The following is a 9151-nucleotide window of genomic DNA, read 5'->3' on the forward strand; positions in this document are numbered from 1 at the left end:
TTTGGCCCAAGAGCCAGTCAGTTCAAATGCAGACACACAAAATCAAGTCAAGCATTTTAAACCATTAAAGCAATTGGATAAGGACCAAAATTCCTGGGGAGATTCTACACTGAGTTCATGCTACCTTAAGTAAATTTCAAAGTAAACAGACACTGAAATCAGTATCTGCACGAACAGAAAAGGTGATTTACCTACAGTAGTCATTGTCATAGTCACTATGTCAGTAAGACCATGAAGGCACCCAAGGATTGCTACGTTTACAGACAATCTCTGGGTAGCCTCCCACTTTTCAACACTTTTCCCGGATTCACGTTTGGAATGCCCATACACCGTGCAGAGGCTTTTCCTCATTGGCATCCAGGCAGTGAGGTTGCCCTGGGACCCTACCTTCTGGAATATGACACAAGGTAAACTTTTTCCAGGAAAATACTGGTAACTTAAATATACTTGCTTTATCACCCTTCTTGATACAGTTAAGCCCAATTTTAGCCCACTGAATACCCAGCCAGGATTTTGCAGGGCCTGTATGTATCACTTCTTGACCCTAAGAGCTCTTTATTAACACCTCTCATGACTTAAGTGTTTCATCATGGAAACATGGATTCATGTCTTTGCTTTCTGCAAGATGAAAAGGAGAGACACAAACACATCAATATTCACTGTATTCACAAAGCCATCCATCCAATCAAAGAGAGATCTTTCCCCTTCCCTGATCTCCACTGTGAGAAGTCAGAGGGAACATTCTCATGGCTTGTACACACACACCCCACTCCTATGTTAGACCTATTTGGATTAAGTGATTTTATCAGTTTTATTCACTGTTTTACTTCTAACACCTTGATCCAGGCCTGGCATATAATAAAAAATTTAATAAATATGTGTTGAGCAAATGAATACAGAAAAGACCATGTCCTGAAACAAGAAACTTATAAATTGAGTTTGTGTTCATACGTCAGTGTTTATCGATGTTTTGAATGATTCGCTGTTTCCCTAAACTTTTCTGAACAGCTAAACAGTCCTGTAAGCAGTCATGTGTTCACACTTGGGTGGCTTCATCTCTGAAGTATATACCTTTTCCTGTCTTGCAAAAAACTCTGAGTAGCCAATGACCTGTTAGGAATTTTGTTTCAGTGACAGAGCTGCCAAATGTAATCACACCTTGGATGATAGAGGCCCAGAGTGTCTCTGGTCATACCAATCTCTGTGCAAACTGCAACTCCAAAAACAGAGATTACAATTTTTCCTTCATTGTCACTGGATCCCTGGCCCAGTCTGAGGAAGCATGAGGTGGGCAGATGTCAATCTTGCATTTGCTGAGATGGGAATAGCCTTCTCTCCCATCCTGTACTCAAGAGATGAGTTTAATATATTCTTTTTTTTTTCTTATTTTACATATCAAACCCAGTTCCCTCTCCCTCCCATCCTCCCATGCCCCACCCCACCCCCTCCCAACCCATCCCCACCCCCACTCCACAGGGAGGGATCATCAAAATCTGTCACATCATTTGGAGTAGGGTCTAGGCCCTCCCTCCTGTATCTATGTTAAGGGAGTATCCCTCCTTGGGGAATGTGCTGCCAAAGTCCTTTCATGCACCAGGATACATCCTGGTTCCACTGTCAGAGGTCTGATAGACAGACTGCTGAGGCATTCTAACTGAGACCTATTTTCAGGAAGTCTGGGCTGGTCCTTTGCTGGCTTCTGAGCTATTACTCTGGGGTCTATGAGCTCCCCCTTGTTCAAGTCAGCTGTCTCTGTGAGTTTCTGTAGCCTGGTCTTGACCGCTTTGCTCATCACTCCTCCCTCTCTGCAACTGGATTGCAGTTCAGCTCAGTGTTTAGCTGTGGGTGTCTGCTTCTGTTTCCATGAGCTACTAGATGAAGGCTCTAGGATGGCATATAAAGTAGTCATCAATCTCATTATCATGGAAGGATATTTAAGGTAGCCTCCACTGTTGCTCAGATTGTTAGTTGGGGTAATCCTTGTACATCTCTAGACATTTCTCTAGTGTCAGTTTTCTCTTCAAACCTATAATGGCTCCCTCTATTATGGTATCTCTTTTCTTGCTCTCATCTATTTGTCCCCGACTCAATCTTCCTGGCCCCTCATGTTCTCCTCTCCTCTCCCTTCTCTTTCTCCCAACTCCCTCTCTACTCACCCCTCCCCTCCCCTGCTTCCAATATGCTCAGGAGATCTTGTTCCTTTCCCCTTCTGTGGGAGACCTTGTATGACTCTCTTAGGGTCATGCTTGTATCCTAGCTTCTCTGGTGGTGTGAATTGTAGGCTGGTGAGCCTTTGCTCTATGTCTACAATCCATTTATGAGAGAGTACATACCACGTTTGTCTTTTTGTGGCTGGGTTACCTCACTCAGGATGGTTTCTTCTAGTTCTTCTAGTTGCCTTCGAATTTCAAGATTCCATTACTTTTTCCCCTCCACCCAGTAGTATTCCATTGTGTAGATGTGCCACATCTTTTCCATCCATTCTTCAGTTGAGGGGCATCTAGGTCATTTCCAGGTTCTAGCTATTAGAAATAATGCTGCTATGAACATAGTTGAACAGATGTCTTTGTTGCATGGATGTGCATCTTTTGGGTATGTGCGTAAGAATGCAATTGCTGGATCCTATGGTAAACTAATTCCCATTTTTCTGAGGAACTGCCATAACGATCTCCAAAATGTCTGTACAAGTTTGCACTCCCACCAGCAGTGGAGGAGTGTTCCCCTCTCTCCATATCCTCTCCAGCATAAGCTGACATTTTTTTTCTGATTTTAGCCATTCTGACAGGAGTAAGGTGGTATCTTTTGTTTTGATTTTCATTTCTCTATTGGCTAAGGATGTTGAGTACTTTCTTAAGTGTCTTTCAGTCATTTGGATTCCTCTATTGAAAATTCTCTATTCAATTCTGTACCCCACTTTTTAATCGGATTATTTGGTATTTTGGTGACTAGCTACTTGAGTTCCTTAGAAATCAGCCTTCTGTAATTGTGGGGTTGGTGAAGATCTTTTCTCACTCCGTGGTCTGTCGTTTTGTCTTGTTGACTGTGTCCTTTACCTTACAGAAGCTTCTCAGTTTGAGGAGGTCCCATTCATTGTCGATCTCAGTGTCTGTGCTACTGGAGTTATGTTCAGGAAGCGGTCTCCTGAACCAATTCATTCAAGGGTACCTCCCACTTTCTCTTCTAAGAGGTTCAGTGTGGCTGGATTGATGCTGAGGTCTTTGATCCATTTGGACTTGAGTTTTGTGTATGGTGGTAGAGATGGGTCTATCTACAGTCTTCTACACACTAGCATCCAGTTATGCCAGCACCATTTGTTGAAGATGCTTTCCTCCTTCCATTGTATAAATTTAGCTTCTTGATCAAAAATCAGGTGTTTGTAGGTGTGTGGGTTAATATCAGAGTTTCCAATTCGATTCCATTGGTAGTTTAATATATTCTGACCCCAAGATGTTATCTATGTCAATGAACTTGGGGCAATAGAGCAGAAGGCAGAATCCTTTTCATCTCCTTCATCATTAACAGTCATTAGCTCAAAGGTTCTCAAGCTAATTGCCAAGGCTACTTCTGAAAAGGTCAATATGTATAAATGCCATGATAAATTGCCAAGGCCCCACCTTATCTGGGTGAGTAACCTCAAGCTGTTAAATTCCCAGGACTTTCCAGTCTAAACAAGGAAGGAACATAGGAGTAGTGATGAAACAAAATTAATTTCTTTCGGTCCTTTCTTTCCTCTGTTTTCTTAAGATGGCTATACAGCAAGGCTTAATTCCAGATTCTGAGTGCTGGAGCTAATGAATGTGCCACCCAGCCCTTCTGGCATTTAGTTGCTGCTTTGTCTTCAGTGCTGGAGGTAGAATCCAGGGCCTTGTGTTTGCTAAACAGGTGATGGGAGATGTCATTCTGTATATATGTTTCTCATACTGGTTAATGAATAAAGCACTGTTGGCCAATAGGAAAGGAAGATAGGAGGGACTAGGAGACAAGGAGGAAAGAGGAAGGAGGAGTCAAGATGGAGAGTCTGGAGAGAGCAGAACTGCCAGCCGCCTCTCCCCGGTAAGATAAGACCACGTGGAAATACATAGAAATGGGTTAATAATTAAGACAGAGCTAGCCTGTAACAGGCCAACAGAATTATATCAAATACATAGTCTCTGTGTGTTAATTGGGGCTGGCGCAGCGGCGGAACAAGACCAGTGGCGGGAGAAAAAAACCTTACTCCTTACAAACAGGACAAGCTTTCTACCTCTGAGCTACATCACCAGCCCTTGAGGAAGCAAAATATAAGAATGAAGCTAATGCCTTGACTCTTTGGCCTGCCCCCCCCCCCCCCGCCCAAGACTGTTTTTCCATACCCCTGCCACATTGCCTGGGTCCCAGACGGTGACTCTTCTCTCCATGCTTTGATAATGCTTAGATGTTCTGTCACATACACACACACACACACACACACACACACACACAGGAGAGAGAGAGAGAGCCATGCCGACATTAACCTATCTTGATTGTGCATGCATATACACACATGTTTAAATGTGTTATGTAGTGAAAGATGACCTTGAACTTCTGATTCTCTTGCCTCTGTCTTCTGAGTGCTAGAATTAGAGGCATGTGCCACCACAACCAATCTATGGGGCGCTAGGGCTTGAACTCACGACTTCATACATGCTAAGCAAGCCCTCTACTGACTGAGTTGCTTTTCCAGTCCTCCATACTTCTCCATACACATTATTTTTAACCAGGCGAATGTTAATTCATCCTCCAGCAATCTTTCCTGAACTCTCTGCTGCAGACTAAATGTTTTCAATGTAGCCCTAACCTCCAATGTTATGAAACATGGGGCGGGGCCTTTGGGAAATAATTAGGATTAGATGAGGTTATGGCGTTGGAACCCCAGTGATGGGGTTGGGTATCTCATGAAAAGTTTTTAATGTGGCCAAAAATAACACCATGGAAAGACTGATTGAGGCTAAGGATCTTGAGACGGAAGATCAAATTTTCTTGCAACATCTAGTGAGCTCGATTTAATCACATAGCACATGGCCCCTTCATTTCACTATCAGATGAGTCCTTTTCAGTTACTAAGAGCAGTGGCAACCAAAGATAAAAGGAAAAAAAAATGCCTTAATAAAAGTAAAAACAAAAGCATGAAGCAGGGAGGGAGGGAAGGGGGGAAGGGGAGGGATGAGAAGGGGAGAGAGGGCAGGAGCAGAAAGAGTAGGAGGGAGAGAGGAGGAGAGGAAGAGGCAGGAAGTGAGGAAGACAGAGCAGGAAGAGAACGGGCAAGAGCAAGAAGAGGAGAGAGGAGAGGCTTGTTCATGGGGCCCACGCCGTAGTTGTTTATTTTTAACTCTTACTATTTGGGGGACCACCACCTATTTCCCAAATAAATACAGGGAGACTTATTCTTACTTATGAATGTCCAGCCTTAGCTTGGCTTGTTTCTATCCAGCTTTTCTTAAACTATCCCATCTACCTTTTGCCTCTGGGCTTTTACCTGTCTCCATTCTATAATTCTTTCTTTCCTTTTTATCCTGTGGCTGGTTGTATGGCTGGGTGCCTGGGCTCTGGTGCCCTCTCTCCTCTTTTCCTTGCTCTGCTCTCTACTCTCATTTATTCTCCATGCCCGGCAGCCCCTCCTACCTCTCTCTCCTGTCTACCAATCGGCCATCGGGCTCTTCATTAGACCAATCAGGTGTTTAAGGCTGGCAAAGCAGCACAGCGTGCAGAGTTAAACAAGTGCACCATAAGAGACTACAACACATCTTTGCACCATTAAACAAACATTCTACAGTGTAAATGAGTGTGACACATCTTCAACCAATATCCCACTACAGTCTGTCTTAGGATGGATCCACCAGAGCCCACTGTGCCGAATCTTTGAGGTGCTACCTCGTCTCAGATGGGTATCCCCTTCACAGTGGGGAGGTGGCTCTGCTGGTCCACACCACACCCTGGCGGGCTTCAGCCCCAGGGGATGAGACTATGCCTTTTCTGGAACTCCCATGAGAGTCTGAGATCTTAGTCCAAGCAAGGTTCAGACAGAGCCACTGTTACAGACATGAGGCCTACAAGCTGGGTTTCTGATCCTCTATGTTCATCATGAGGCTCTCGACACAGAATCGATACAGTATTTGTTGCCCAAGGAAGGGAGGATGGACTCTAGACGGCCAACACAGGGAGGGCCACATTTTTGGTTAACAAAAACCACTCCACAGTTTGGAATAGTTTGCCTTTTACAAAGGTTATTTGAAGCTGGACTGTGGTGGCACACACCTTTAATCCCAGCACTCAGGAGGCACAGGTGAATCTCCATGTTTTTGAGACAGGGTTTCCATATGGATATAGCCCTGGCTGGCCTTGAACTTGGTACGTAGATCGTACTGACCTTGAACTGCAAGTGCTGTAGTTAAAACTGTTCTGCCACACCTGGCTTTTTACAATGTTTTAAAAAATAGGATGTCAGGGGTGTTATTTATTCTCTGGCTTTAGAGAAAAAAATTAAATAATTAAAAGACATTTTAAATGGATGTAAGTTTGTGTGTGTTTGCACATGTATGTATGTATGTCGGGATCCTCAGGCCTTCATGCCTGCATGGGAAGCATTTTACCAACATAGATTTCATGCACAGGAGTTAAGAAAGAGGTGCTCAGGGGAAGGATAAGACATGCCCAAGTGTGGGCAGAGGCTTCTCCAGGAAGAGTTAAGGCTGTCTTAACATACATTAGCTATACATTACCTGTGTTCACGCTCATCTTACCCTTAGCCGTATATGCCATGTGGTTGCAATCTAGTTGCATCTCAAAGGATTGCTAAATTTTTCCTCTTTCTCTCTTTTTGATAAGTGATATTATCGGGTGGCTGTTGGAGCCCCTTTGGATGGAATTGCAATCTGGTAGGTAAAACTGAGAACCATAAGGGACTCACAAGGGTTTAGGTAGGGTGGGGACTGATAGTGCATGCCTTTAATACCAATGCTCAGGAGGCAGAGGAGGGTGGACCTCTATGAGTTTGAGGTCAGCTTGATCTACAGAGCGAGCTCTAGGATAGCCAGGCTTCACAGAGAACCTCTGTCTCGAAAAACCAAACACACAAACAAAAATGTGTTTAGGACTCCCCCCCACACCACCCCTTTTCCGTTTTCTTTTTTACTAACTGCGAAGAGGGTTTTGGTTACAGCCTTAGAAACTATAGGTTTACAGCTGGAAGAGAGAAGGGCCTATCTCGTCGATTGTTGTAATTCTGGATTCTTGGGTTTCTGCAGCTGTGATGACACATGGCCAAAAGCAACTTGGGGAGGAAAGGGTTTATTTAGTTTGTACTGCCACATCACAGTCCACCATGGAAGGAAGTCAAGTCAAGAAGCCGGAGTTGAAGCAGAGGCCCTGAAAGAGTATTGAGCTACTGGGCTCCCAGACCGATAGCTGGGAAACCAGCATGGGACTGACTCAGACCCCCTGTACACAGGTCTCAGCCAGAAGGACTGAGCAGTCTAAGGGACCTCAGACAGTGGATCCAGGATGTATCCCCGGTGCACTAAAGGACTTTGCAGACACACCCTCCATGGAGGGAAACTCCCTTAACCTAAAGACAGGAGAGAAGTCCTAGTCCCTACTTCAAATGACTTGACAGATTTAGATGACCCCTCCTGAAAGGTATTACCCTACATGTGGAGTGGGTTGGGATGGGATGGGAGTGGGTGGGGGGACATGGGAGGGTGGAAGAGAGGGAGGGAGAGGGAACTGGGATCGATATGTAAGTAAGTAAATAAATAAAGAGTATTGCTCACTTGCCATTGCTTCGTCAGCCTGCTTTCTGATAGAACGGAGGACAGGGTGGCACCGTCCACAGTGAGCTAGGCCTTCCCACACCAATCAGGAAAATGCACCACAGGCCTGTCTGGCAGGTGTTTTCTTAACTGAAGTCCCTTCTCCCAGGTGACTCCGGCTTGTGCCATGTAGCTAACATCACATCTCCATTAATTTTCATTTTTCTGGTCTTTCTTTTCCTTCTGACCCCCTAAACTCTCTAAGGGGAAAAAAGAATTACTTTTGCTGAAAAGAAACACTGCGGGAGGAGGGAGGGTAATCCATTATACACCCCGTGTGTATCATGCTTTATAGACCACATTATCGCTGCACGGCTTGTCTTTAGACTGGCTTGGAGGGGCTGGGTATTAATGGCCACAGCATGGTGCATTGCTTGCCGTGTGTTAATCAGGACCCTCTATCGGCTCAGTGCATGTCCACTCTCCACCAACGCCCTCAGCTGTCCAGAGCTGCCGGATGGGAGTCCGTCACCTGTGACCCTACTCCCCGCCCCATCACGGTCCTTCTCCATGCTTTCTACTGTCAGGCAGCCATCCTGAACACAACAGTGCGTTTATTTCAGAGACAACCCCTCCTAGGAGCAAACCAAGACTAGACTTTGCTCTGTTCTTCCATTCAAAATGAAAAGCTCTTTGAATAAAACAGCCCTGTCCATAGTCCCAAGCCACCAGCCTATTTTTTTTTCCCCCAACAAGAACCTGCGGGGTTTTATTGGGGCGGCTCTGATCACAGCCTCACTCTTACAATTTCAGGAGTATGTCTTACTAACCTGCTGGGAATCCTCGATGCTCAACTAAGGACGCTATGCTGAACTACGGAATGAAATGTCAGGAGACCAGGGTTCTAGTGCTGTGACCATTGAGAGCTTTTGATGAACTGAGCTAATACAACAGGGGTGAAAATCAGGCCTGAGTTATTTTCTCCTAACTGAAGAAATTTAAACTAAGTACCATAAAAAAACCGGCAATGGAGCCAGACTCTAATTCTGCAGCCGTACTTCAAGCTTTGTTACAGGTACACTGGTCAAAGATAGGAATGCCTGCAAGATATCACTGGACCAGGCTTAACAGTTACTTTGTGAGATAAGGAAAAATTAGAAAGAACTCTTGTTGAAGGATAAATACCCCCAAATATTCTGGTTTTAAATGCAACTACCTTTACCTTAATGAACTTACTATTTCAGTTAAGAATATGAAATGTATAAAAAAGCACTGTGTATGTAATTTGTACCTGATATTAAACTTTAGGGATAAGAATTACTCAGTTACATTTATAAAAATGATAGGGTTTGAGGCGTCTAGGGAGGCCACTAGAAATTAGCAAC

This window comes from Phodopus roborovskii, unplaced genomic scaffold, assembly GCF_943737965.1.
Source record: "Phodopus roborovskii unplaced genomic scaffold, PHOROB, whole genome shotgun sequence".
Classification (NCBI taxonomy): domain Eukaryota; kingdom Metazoa; phylum Chordata; class Mammalia; order Rodentia; family Cricetidae; genus Phodopus; species Phodopus roborovskii.